A 14,574-nucleotide genomic window follows, 5' to 3' on the forward strand; every position below is an offset into this window, starting at 1 on the left:
TTTCTGATATTTTGGAAATAAATTAAATATACTGTAGATTCTAACTTCAAGGTGCTTTTTCCTTGAGTTTAAACTCGAGACCCACTTATTTAAAAAAAAAAAGGATAATAATGAGACAATGAGGCAATTTCAAGCAAACTGGAAAAATATTTGTGTGAAATTACACTATGACAGATAAAATATTATTTTTCAAAAGAAAATTGTAAGAAAAAACTATTATCATCAATGGCCATGAAATGTATCCTAAATTGTAGAATGACTCATTCTATGTCTCGATAGAGTTTTAGCAGCTGTCTCTGTCACAATACACTCATTCATTCATCACTGAATGACTCTTTAGTCATTCATTCATTGGAGGACACAAAGACACAATCGTTTATTAAAAGAACATAATTATAACAAAACAAATACAACTTAAAAACCATTTAAATCCATACATTAAAAGTTCAATGAAATGTAAGCAAAATACTTAAAGTATATTGGCCTTTGAGGTTCACATATGACGTAATTAACTTGTGAACAATGTCAGCGATTTTACATTGTGCTCAGTCACTAGGGTGTACAAGCGATTAATCCAATTAAACATATTTGGCCTTATGCAACCACATTTGATGATTTGTGTGTGCAAAAAAAATGCTTAAAAAGGTAATTACGACCAGAAGTAATGGCAATGCTTGCCTCAACAAACACCACTAATGATTTGAGTGTCCAAGTGAATCATTATTCTAGTGATAAATACTTAACACTGATTATTTGATTGCTGTAGTCATCACCCCTTTGAAACGAGAGTTTCATTTTATCATAAATTAATGTCAGGTTTAGAGCTGCAGATTTTGTGGCCTTGCTGATTTAACAGGACCAGGATTCAAACAAAAGGCCATTTGCTTTGTTCAGGATTTGTTTCAGTTGTTTAAAGGGGAAGAAGGAACCATTGTGTTGAACACTGATTGCACTCGTCACTCTTAAACTGATACAGCTGCATCCTAAGGAGACTCTGAAACACCCTGCAAATGCTATTAGATGTTTGTCAGTGTAATTGTGTGTGCAAGAGTTTTCAAGAGGCATGGGGGTCTTAATCTTACTGAATCTTTGACTGGGAAGACACCATATTGATGCAAATGAAACTGCGAGGACTGTTGTGTCCATCGTTGGCTAGAGAAAACAAACTAGACGTGACCTATGACTGTAAAACTACGCAACAGGCTGTACTGCTATCCCTCAGAGCCATGTTTTCATTTGCATGACTTTGTCTGTATTCGGTTAATTATCATGAACTCATCCGTATAAACCTAGATACATATCACAGTCTCATATCTTTTCTAATCTCAATGTCATCAACAACATCAATAATAACATTTGCTTCAGTCTTCACTGCATGTTCAGACACTGCAGAGAGAGAGACAGAGCTATTCCCAGAAATCTGAATATAGCCCGTCTGGTAAGCAAGTCCACCGTCGATCTAAATATAGCTTTGCACCACACAACAATTATGCCAACTGACACCGAGTGTTCCCCCTTCGTGGGAAGCGCTGGCCAAAATCAAGAGCTGCCTACTTAGAAATCATAAGTGTGTCCCCAACACTAAAAGGTTAGCATAGTTTTTGCCTTTTAAGGCTGCATTTACATTACTTGTGTGAAGTGACCCAATTCAGATTTTTTCCTTCCGTGTGGCACAGATTCGATATGTCCCACAAAAATGTAAACAGGAAAAAATGTAAGGCCTCAGTCGTAAGTGGAAATAAATCAGATATAAATCAAATATGTGCATTTGCATCAGATCAGATGTGGGTGTCATTGGAAAAGTGAATAACATCAACTGGGGGTTTTCCCATGGAATTAGAATACCTTTACACTGTTGATGTTGGTTTGTTTTTCAGTCGGTTAAAGGGATCTCCCTACCCTGGAACACGATTTCAACAGTGAGGAAAAACCCAGCGGAAATAATGCGTTTGGATTAGATTTTGTTTTGCAGACCTGGCAACCCTGTTTCCAGGTCAGTATGTCACTTTTAAAAGTTGTAAGCTAGACATAAATGGAACTGGGCATCAAGACTTGCAGTGTAAATGTGGCCTAAGATACCTCGTTTTAACCAATTATTTTTAAAACAATCCCAGAATGAATTGCATCAGCCCAGTGGAACAAAAAAATCAAAGTTGGGTGAGAGGTCAAGTGAAATTGATGTCAATGCAGGTTATTGTTTATTTAGTACTGATCTAAATAAGATATTTCACATAAAAGATGTTTGCATATAGTCCACAGAAAATAATAGTTAAATTTGTTAAAATTACTCTGTTCAAATGTTTACATCCCCTTGATTCTTAATACTGTTTTGTTACCTGAATGATCAACAGTTAAACTGCCTGGAATATGCATTAAGAGCCGGGGGTTGAAAACTTTTGAACAGAATGGAGATATTTACCTTTTTCTTATTTTGCCTAAATATCATATTTTTTTCCCCATTAAGTACTGCCCTTCAGAGGCTACAGAAGATACTTACATGTTTCCCAGAAGACAAAATAAGTTAAATTTACCATCAGTGAGTATCAGTGAGCATTTGGACCTTCTGTAATAGTTGCATATGAGTCCCTCAGTTGTCCTCAGTGTGAAAAGATGGGTCTCAAAATCATACAGTCATTGTTGGAAAGGGTTCAAATACACAAAAATAAAAAAATAAAAAAACTATATGCAAACATCTTTTATGTGAAATATCTTATTCAGGTCAGTACTACATAAACAGTAACATACATTTTGTGTGATCCCTCTTATTTTTTATATTTATGTTTATTATAAATATGTCATTACTTTAGTGAATTTTTTGTGGGCGAAACAGTAAAAATGTTGTCTATTGCCTATAGCAAAGATTGAACAGCTCACAGATAAGTTACTTTGAATGATCAATTAAACCTGTTGCAAAATCAGTGTGAAAATCCTGAATTAAAGTGACTGAATTTTGAAAATGAAAATTCACAGAACAACAGTAAGCATGATCATGTCACATTGTTAGCTTAGCAACATGCTAACACCAATCTCAAGTGTCTTATATAAAACATGCTATTTTGCGAAGCACAGCTTTAAATTAGTCACCCATTAGTTGTTATTTTGGTAAGCAGGTAGACGCTTGTGTAGACCGTAGACAGCAAGGTGGCTCACTAGGTTTTGGAACGCAGCCATAGTATGCGCTCATCATCAGATTGAGGTGTCACATTCATTTCTGTGGCAGCTGACACACTAAGAAAGACACACACACATACACATGCATACAACCCCCATCCTGTTTAAGAAGGCTATACATTGAGAAGGGGACAGCAGCTGGTAGCTTGCCCTATTAAAACTGCCCACCCCCCCACCGCAGACACATTCAACTCCACCCAGAAATCACACACACTAATCACAGCCAATGATTGCTCAGCACCGTCCAGGGCCGCCACACCTGCCCTTAAACTGGTAGAACTGCCCCATCTGGGCAACAAGAGCAGGAGGAGGGGTCCCTGTTTATGGACACAACAGCTGAAGAAGAACACGGAGGAAGGGGGATGTAAAGGCAAGATCTCAAGAGGATACAAGTGATGACGAAGTCTGTGTGCGTGTGTGTTTGGCCTCAAGGGAATATGCTGTGTCATCTCTGCAGTTATCAGCTGGTGAAATTTCCTCTTTTAATCTATTACCTGTAGGAGTCAGTACAGATTTCCTATTGCTTTTTCTCAGTGTTAAACAAAACATTCTTAGGCGAATAAAGATGTATTTTGTCTAGCTGTGTTTTGCTGATGCAACCATTAAGCACCATTTACACCAAGGATAATAGCTATAATGATAACCATAAATTTTAATTCTCTTTTTAATTCCATGGGAATAGGGTTGCCTACTCCACATTTAAAGCCATAGATAACAAAACTGCAGTGCAATCTTAGAATAAACAAAGCACTATTGTTTGTTTGTGTGGATGCTAATGTAAACCTTAGTCAGCGCCATATTTAATCTTTGACAGGAATGAAATTGAGGACGTGGTGGATGAAAGTACAATGTGTTAAGTGGGTTTTACTGCTGTTAATGAAAAACAGGAAAAATCTGAAAAAAAAACTCCATGAAATAGTTTTGAAAGTTGCATTATATAAATAAGCTATATTTTGTGAACATGCAAGACTTACGATTCATACATACAACAATTGCGCACACATACATCTACAAGATGTCTGTTAAAGATCTCTTGATCTAAAAAGCATCTGCTGTGTACAAACATCCAACAGATGTCTCTAAGATGTCAGTTTACATACATTCTAAATCACAAACATCTTAAAGACATCTTATAGACGTCTATTTCTGATAGGAAACGTCCAATACACATATTGCAGATGAGCAAACAATCTAAAAAATATGTCTTGCAGATGTAAATGCAGACGTCAAATAGATGTCTCTGAGATGTACGTGTGCTATCAGGGATACACACAACTGTGTTTACAATTATGACAATACCCTGATAGCACATGTACATCTGCGAGACGTATTTGCTCATCTGCAATACGTCTATTGGACGTTTCCTGTCAGATGTCAAATAGATGTCTTTTAGATGTCTTTAAGATGTTTATAATTTAGAATGTAAAACTGACATCTTACAGACATCTGCCATATGTTTGTACACAGCAGATGCTTTCCAGGTCAAGAGATCTTTAACAGACATCTTGCAGACATATGTGTGCTATCCGGGTACATTAAAGTTATTATAAGATTATCAAGCAGCATAACAAGCTGTTTTGTACAGCTAAAAATAAGCCTTGCACATTCAAATTACAAATAGCTTCACAGCTTGTATATCAAAAATACAGAGATGTGCTGTTGCTTGCTTTTCTAAGGTGATAAATAGACAATAAGACATGTTTAAACAACAATGATAATAATACGACTTTTGAGCCAGATCTGGACCAGAATATTATTGCTAGCAGTCACACCCTTACGAAAATTAACCATTGTTTTACTACAAATAAAACAAAAAAAACATGGTTACTATAGTTAATCCATGGTAACCACAAAGTAACCACGGTCTTGCTGCACTAACCATAGTTTAACCATGGTATCTGTAGTAAAACTATGGTTATACAAGTGCCTAGTTCTGCCATTAAAACTCTAAATAGCACAGGCTGATGGGTCACTAATGTAATTGATGGTATCACAGAGTTATACGACTTTGCCCAAGCTAATTGCTTGCAGCCTTACGTTTAATTGGCTGGTAGCATTCACTTGGGCATTTCGCAGTGCGCTTTCAGAGTTCCTCTGAAACCCTCCACCTTCCCCAGCTCCACCTGTATAGATCTGCTACAGGTTATTTTATGCTATTTGTGCAGCAGCAGTATGTCTTAGGTACTCACAGAAATGTATCGCCATATGCTTTGGCAGTAGCAAGTTACTGTACTTGCTTGCAGCAGCAATAATCTACAACTGTAAGGGCTACATGCTAAAAACAATCTGCGCGGAAGCGATCTGTCGTGTGTATACATCACTCATATTTTACACAGAAAGACTGTGGGTACGACGGCTACTCAAAATGGTAAATCACTTGTGTTTATCATGATTGTTGCAACCAATTAAAAGATACGAACTAAAAGATTACATTTCCCTGGCGAAAAAAAAAAAAAAAACATGAGGCAAACTCATTCCGGAGTGTTGACTTTTTTTACAGACTCCCAACTTTTGAGCCTGATTGACTGGTTGCTTGCTCTTCATCATGCGCCTGCTGTTGTGAATGCACTCAGGACAGTTGGACATTGTGGTGGATCGGAGGTAAAAAATTTTTTATATATATATATATAAATTTGTTTGTGTTCTACTGTAGAAACTAAGTCACCTGCATCTCCGATGCCCTGGGGGTAAGCAAATAAAGATCAAATTTTCATTTTTGGGTGAACTATGCCTTTAAGCTGGTTATGAGCTAGCAGGAGCTAGTTGCTTAAAACCAGTACATGGCCACCTTAAACCAACTCAGGACTAGCTTAAAGGATAACTATTGCCAAAATGCAAGCTGGGCTGTTTTTTTTTTTTTTTTACTGTAAACGAGACAAACTTATATCTAAAAGCATCATTACGACAAACGAGCCGTCTTTGAGATTGACCGTGATTTCGTTTTGTAGTTTTGTAGAACACTTTTTGTGCGCAGTGAAAACAAAATTAATGACTTTATTCAACAATTTCTTCTCTTTGACATGCGTTGATGTCACATGGACTATTTTAACGATGTCCTTACTACCTTTCTAGGCCTTGAACATGGCAGTTGTGTTGCGGTCTATGGAGGGTCAGAGAGCTCTCAGATTTTATCAAAAATATCTTAATTTGTGTTCCAAAGATGAGCAAATGTCTTACGGGTTTGGAATGTCATGAGGGTGAGTAATTAATAACAGAATTTTCATTTTTGGGGGGTAAACTGTCCCTTTAAGATGTTTATGATTTAGAATGTAAAACTTGTTTTAAAAAGGTAGACAAAAGATAAAGAGCTCTTTAACAGATGACTTGAATATGTATGTGTGTGTTATCTGGTAAACAACAGCAGGCCATATACACTACCATTCAAAAGTATTTTCAATGTTTTTAAAAGAAGTCTCTTCTGCTTACCAAGCCTACATTTGTTTAAAATTACAGCAAAAACAGAATTAGAAAATTAGAATTATGAATTAATTTTACTATTTAAAAGAACTGTTTTCTATTTGAATATATTTTAAAATGTAATTAATTTCTATGATTTTGAAGCTGAATTATTAGCATCATTACTCCAGTCTTCAGTGTCACACTGTCACGGTGTAGTGCTGGTTGATGAGACGGGAGACGTAAATCCAATGATAAATCACTTTAATATAATACTTCAGAAAGGCAGGAGACATCCACACACAGGAGTAATGTAATACAATAAGTGAAATGACCGACAAAGGACTGAAAACAGAGACTGACTTATAAAGCAAACTAATGATTACACACAGGTGAAAACGATAATGACTAAACAAGGACTAAACCAAATGATTACAAACAGACGGGGGAAGACAGAGGGAGAAACCAAATCAGAATAATGCAAACACAAAGGCAAAAGACAAGAAACATAAGGCTACATATGACACACACGATCCTTCAGAAATCATTGTAATATTCTGATTTGCAGCTCAAAAAAACATTTTTTATAATTATTTTTAATATTATTATGTTGAAAACAGCTGAGTAGAATTTTTTTCAGGATTCTTTGATTAGAAAGTTCAAAAGAACAGCATTTATCTGAAATAGATTTGTTTTGTAACATTATAAATGTCTTCACTTTTGATCAATTTAAAGCATCCTTGCTAAAATTCTTCATTTGTATAATTTCTTTTCCAAATAAAAAAATAAAAAAATAAAAAAATACTGATTCCAAGCTTTTGAATAGTATAGTGTATAATGTTACAAAGCTTTTTATTTCAGGCAAATGCTGATCGTTGGATAGTTCTGTTCACCAAAGAATTAAAAAAAATGTACTTAACTGTTTGAGATGTTTCTTGAGCAGCAAATCATCAAATTAGAAAGACTTTTGAAGTATCGTGTGACGCTGGAGTCTGGAGTAATGATGCTTAAAATTGTTTTTTTAAATCACATGAATAAATTACATTTTAAAATATATTCAAATAGAAAACAGAAATTTTAAAGAGTAAAAATATGGATCAATACTTTGGATCAAACAAATGCAGGCTTGGTGAACAGAAGAGACTTCTTTCAAAAACATTAACAATCTGTAGTGTATGTTAGTGTATGCTGTCCATTTGACCTGGAATATTACTTTAACATACATGGAACTGATTGAAGTTTTCATCAGAGAAGGAGAAGGATTTAACTGACCCAGATTACAGTTTGCTAGTGGATGTTTATTCAGACAGTTCTTTTCTCTCACACACACACTTAGAAGGCCAGCTGGTATTTAGTTGTAGGTTGAAATCTATACGGAGGTAATCAGAAAATTAGATTGCGTACAATGCCTGTTCACCGTATCTCTGACTCTCTCTCTACCCCCCGTATGCAATAATCCCTTTCCTGACTATAACTCTGTTTCCCGTCTATCTCATCTATCTGTGTCTCCATTCAAACACAACCATTTATCTCTGTGACTGCACACCATTTTATGTATATGTGATGAAAATGAATCTCAAGAAGGACAATTACAGGTTGTCAGCTGCTAGTCCTGGTTATTCCACAGTTTATCTCCAACCACCATTCACCAGACGGTAATGACCCATAATAAAGGCAGCATGGAGGGTTTGAGGCTCCTGTTGGACCAACCTTATCTTCATCTTCTTCTCATATGATGCATTTGTCACGGCACACACCTCTAACAAATTACAGGATGAAACCTGAGGAATAATGATGCTGTGTGCCGCAGGGATGCAAATGGGAAAAGAGAGTAGACTTTGATCAATTGTGATGTGTGGGTTAATTTGTAACTGTCACAATAGTGGCTGCATGGAGGTGAAGCTCTGATGGGCTTAGATCAATGATTGTATGATTAATCTGCGCTCAGTGTTGCTGCGGCGTGATTGAATCACTGGAGGAATAAGACGTTCATGCGAATTATGATAGGGACTTGGTCGGCCATTGTGCTTATATCGATGCCCATATAACCATAATTAATTGCACTTAGTAGTCGAACGGCCCCCTCTATACATATTCTGTAAAGGCTTTCATTATTGATCAGTTCCCAGCATGAGAGAGGGAGAGAGGGGCTGAAGAGTAAGTGGTTAAAACAAATGCCACATTTGACGTGGGAGGTACAAACACGACCAGCTGTCAAATGGGATCAGATGCTTTAAAAGGTGGACAAAGACTAGAGGGACAGAATAATGTCCCCTCGTTAGAAGCATGAGGATGCTGTTTAAGCATGCACAAGGAATTAATCTCCTTGACACCCGGGTGCATTTTAATGAGATATTTTTAGAATCTAGCGTCACTGCGCACTGAGGATGCACATTATCTCTGTTCACTCGTTTTATACACGCAGCAGTACATAGTGAAGTGTACACTGTAGTATGTACTAAACTATATTCTAAAATAACTACACTGTAAAATACTAAACGAAAATGTGCCTTGATGCCATAGTAGATGGAGTACTATGAGTATTACGTTGCTAAAAACAACAGGGTTTTACTATGGTATATTTCCAAAAAACCAAAACAAACATGGTAATAACATAGGGCTTTTTGGTGTGTTTTTGCTTCTGTGAAGTACTAGTGTATTGAATATTCTACTCATACTATGTGTAACACTAAACAATATGCTGAATAATCATTATGTACACTATGTACTATACGGACCACACAATATACTTACTTCTACAGTGTGCACTAGATCAGCGGTTCCTAATTCCAGTCCTCGCGACCCACCGCTCTGCACATTTTGTGTGTTTCACGCATCGCTTCCGACGTTTGTTCTATTCCAACGTTACTGCCCTTCGAAGTGGACATCACAGGATATTCCGCCATTATTCATTAGTTCGAAGCGAGCGTATATGTTCCATCTGAAGGTCATTAAAGCGTGCGAGACGTAAATTTAAAATGCATTTATTTACAGATGCACTTATGTCACACTTCTCTAGTAAGTTTCATCTGTGTGTGAAGACGCTGCATGCGGTGGCGTAGCGCAAATATGTGAATGAATGTTTCGAAGTATAGTAAACAGATTTCCCCCGCTTAGGGAGCAGGGAGCAATGAACACTTTGCAGGGACCATGTCAATCGGATCGCAGTTCCTGCACAGACCTCACTTCTAATGAGCTGGTTATCTGAATCAGGTGTGTTAACTAAGAGAGACATGCAAAATGTGCAGAGCGGTGGGGCGCGAGGACTGGAATTGGGAACCGCTGCACTAGATAGTGTATAAGTTTGTATACACTACTTCTATGGAATAACCTAAATACTTCAGTATATACTAGACTGAACACTATATAGTGCACTACCACAGTATACTGAATATCTAGACCGATACCGTAGTACACTCTATAGAATAATCTACCCTTCGTTTTATACATTCCACAACAAAATACTAATTTTGTAATAAACTAAATACCGCAGTATGAATGACACAGACTACTATGCTACATACTAAAGCTACACTATACTCAATTCTACAATGTGCAGTAGACAGTGTATAAGAGTGTATACACTACTTTTCTGGGATAGCCTAAATACTTAAGTATATACTAGACTGAACACTATATAGCGCACTACCACAGTATACTGAATATCTAGATTGTATACCATAGTACACTATATAGAATAAACTACCCTTTGTTTTATACATTGCACAACCAAATACTAATTATGTATTATACTAATTACCACAGTATGAATGACACAGACTACTACGCTACACACTAAAGCTACACTATACTCAATTCTACAGTGTGCATTAGACAGGATAATTTACAAAACAGCATATAAGGTTGTATACACTACTTCTATGGAATAGCCTAAATACTTCAGTATATATTAGACTGAACACTTTATAGCACACTATTACAGTATACAGAATATATAGATTTTATATCGTAGTACACTCTATAGAATAAACTACCCTTTGTTTTATACATTGCACAACCAAATACTAATTTTGTAATAAACTAAATACCACAGTATGAATGACATGGCCTACTACGCTACATACTAAAGCTACACTATACTCAATTCTACAGTGTGCACTAGACAGTGTATAAGGTTGTACACACTACTTTTTTATGGAATAACCTAAATATGTCAGTATATACTAGACTGAACACTATATAGCGCACTACTACAGTATACTGAATATCTATACTAATACAGTAGTACACTCTATTGAATAAACTACCTTTTGTTTTATACATTGCACAACCACAGACTAATCATGTAATATACTAAATACCACAGTATGAATGACACAGACTACTATGCTATATACTAAAACTACACTATACTCAATTCTACAGTGTGCACTAGACAGGATAATTTACAGAACAGCATATAAGGTTGTATACACTACTTTTATGGAATAGCCTAAATACTTCAGTATATACTAGACTGAACACTATATAGTGCACTACCACAGTATACTGAATATCTAGACCATATACCGTAGTACACTATATAAACCACCCTTTGTTTTATACATTGCACAACCAAATACTAATTACGTATTATACTAAATATCACAGTATGAATGACAGACTACTATGCTACATACTAAAGCTACATTATACTCAATTCTACAGTGTGCACTAGACAGGATAATTTACAGAACAGCATATAAGGTTGTATATACTACTTCTATGGAATAGCTTAAATACTTGAACACTATATAGCGCACTACTACAGTACATTTAATATCTAGACCGTATACCATAGTACACTATATAGAATAAACTACCCTTTGTTTTATACATTGCACAACCGAATACTAATTTTGTAATATACTAAATACCACAGTATAAATGACCCAGACTATTATGCAACATACTAAAGCTACACTATACTCAATTCTAAAGTGTGCACTAGACAGGATAATTTACAGAACAGCATATAAGGTTGTATACACTATGTCTATGAAATAGCCTAAATACTTCAGTATATACTAGACTGAACACTTTATAGCGCACTACCACAGTATACTGAATATCTAGACCGTATTCCGTAGTACACTCTATAGAATAAACTACCCTTTGTTTTATACATTGCACAACCAAATACTAATTTTGTAATAAACTAAATACCACAGTATGAATGACATGGCCTACTACGCTACATACTAAAGCTACACTATACTCAATTCTACAGTGTGCACTAGACAGTGTATAAGGTTGTACACACTACTTTTTTAAGGAATAACCTAAATATGTCAGTATATACTAGACTGAACACTATATAGCGCACTACTACAGTATACTGAATATCTATACTAATACAGTAGTACACTCTATTGAATAAACTACCTTTTGTTTTATACATTGCACAACCACAGACTAATCATGTAATATACTAAATACCACAGTATGAATGACACAGACTACTATGCTATATACTAAAACTACACTATACTCAATTCTACAGTGTGCACTAGACAGGATAATTTACAGAACAGCATATAAGGTTGTATACACTACTTTTATGGAATAGCCTAGATACTTCAGTATATACTAGACTGAACACTATATAGTGCACTACCACAGTATACTGAATATCTAGACCATATACCGTAGTACACTATATAAACCACCCTTTGTTTTATACATTGCACAACCAAATACTAATTACGTATTATACTAAATATCACAGTATGAATGACAGACTACTATGCTACATACTAAAGCTACATTATACTCAATTCTACAGTGTGCACTAGACAGGATAATTTACAGAACAGCATATAAGGTTGTATATACTACTTCTATGGAATAGCTTAAATACTTGAACACTATATAGCGCACTACTACAGTACATTTAATATCTAGACCGTATACCATAGTACACTATATAGAATAAACTACCCTTTGTTTTATACATTGCACAACCGAATACTAATTTTGTAATATACTAAATACCACAGTATAAATGACCCAGACTATTATGCAACATACTAAAGCTACACTATACTCAATTCTAAAGTGTGCACTAGACAGGATAATTTACAGAACAGCATATAAGGTTGTATACACTATGTCTATGAAATAGCCTAAATACTTCAGTATATACTAGACTGAACACTTTATAGCGCACTACCACAGTATACTGAATATCTAGACCGTATTCCGTAGTACACTCTATAGAATAAACTACCCTTTGTTTTATACATTGCACAACCAAATACTAATTTTGTAATAAACTAAATACCACAGTATGAATGACATGGCCTACTACGCTACATACTAAAGCTACACTATACTCAATTCTACAGTGTGCACTAGACAGTGTATAAGGTTGTATACACTACTTTTTATGGAATAACCTAAATACATCAGCATATACTAGACTGAACACTATATAGCGCACTACTACAGTACATTTAATATCTAGACCATATACCATAGTACACTATATAGAATAAACTACCCTTTGTTTTATACATTGCACAACCAAATACTAATTATGTATTATACTAAATACCACAGTATAAATGACACAGACTACTACGCTACATACTAAAGCTACACTATACTCAATTCTACATTGTGCACTAGACAGGATAATTTACAGAACAGCATATAAGGTTGTATACACTACTTTTATGGAATAGCCTAAATACTTCAGTATATACTAGACTGAACACTATATAGCGCACTACCACAGTATACTGAATATCTAGACCGTATACCGTAGTACACTATACAGAATAAACTACCCTTTGTTTCATACATTGCACAACCAAATACTAATTATGTATTTTACTAAATACTACAGTATGAATGATACAGATTACTATGCTACCTACTAAAGATACATTATACACTATACTACAATATTCTGAAGACTTCAACATAATCTAGACTATGCAGAATATACAACACTATGTACTATACACAATATACTAAAAAAAACTGCATGAAGCACTACACAGAATATACTGCACTACATACTATGTACTGAGTACTACAGTATAATCTAGATTGTACACTACATAATGATATAGAATTGTATATTAAATTACACTGAATATACTACACCATATAACATACACTACTACACTTTAATAAACAGTTATATATAGTGTACTAGATAGAATATATTATCCTACTCACTACTGTATGTACTGACTACAAGATGTATAGTAACATTTGAAGGGGATCAAAAAAGTTAATCAAAGTTGTCCTAAGACAAGAACAGGAATCATTTTTGGTTTCCGGACAAATTTGATGAAAGGTTTTGATCCACTTCAAATGCTGACTACTGTAGAGTAGAATATACTACACTAAGTATACACTACACGATATATTAGTGCACTACATAGAATATACTACACTACTTGCTGTGTACTGAATTCTGAATACTACAGTATAATTTAGACGGTATAATATAGAAAATACTACACTAAGCATACACTACACAATATATAAAATGATAAAGTGCACACTATATAGTGCACTACACAGAATATACTACACTAAGCATACACTACACAATATATAAAATGATAACGTGCATACTATATAGTGCACTACATAGAATATACTACATTACTTAATGTGTACTGAATACTGAATACTACAGTATAATTTAGACTGTATAATGTAGAATATACTACACTAAGCATACACTACACAATATATAAAATGATAACGTGCACACTATATAGTGCACTACACAGAATATACTACACTGCTTATTGTGTACTGAATACTATGGTATAATCTAGACTGTATAGCACATTGTTTAAAATTGATTATACTATATAGTGTACACAACAAAGTAGGTATACACTACACAATATATTCAAAAATAAAGTGCATACATGTACAACATAGAATATACCACACTACTTGCTGTGTACTGAATACCACAGTATAATCTAGACTGTAAAGTATTAAATATACTACAGTAAGCATACACTACAAAATATG

This window comes from Garra rufa, chromosome 18 (genome assembly GCF_049309525.1).
Source record: "Garra rufa chromosome 18, GarRuf1.0, whole genome shotgun sequence".
Lineage (NCBI taxonomy): Eukaryota > Metazoa > Chordata > Actinopteri > Cypriniformes > Cyprinidae > Garra > Garra rufa.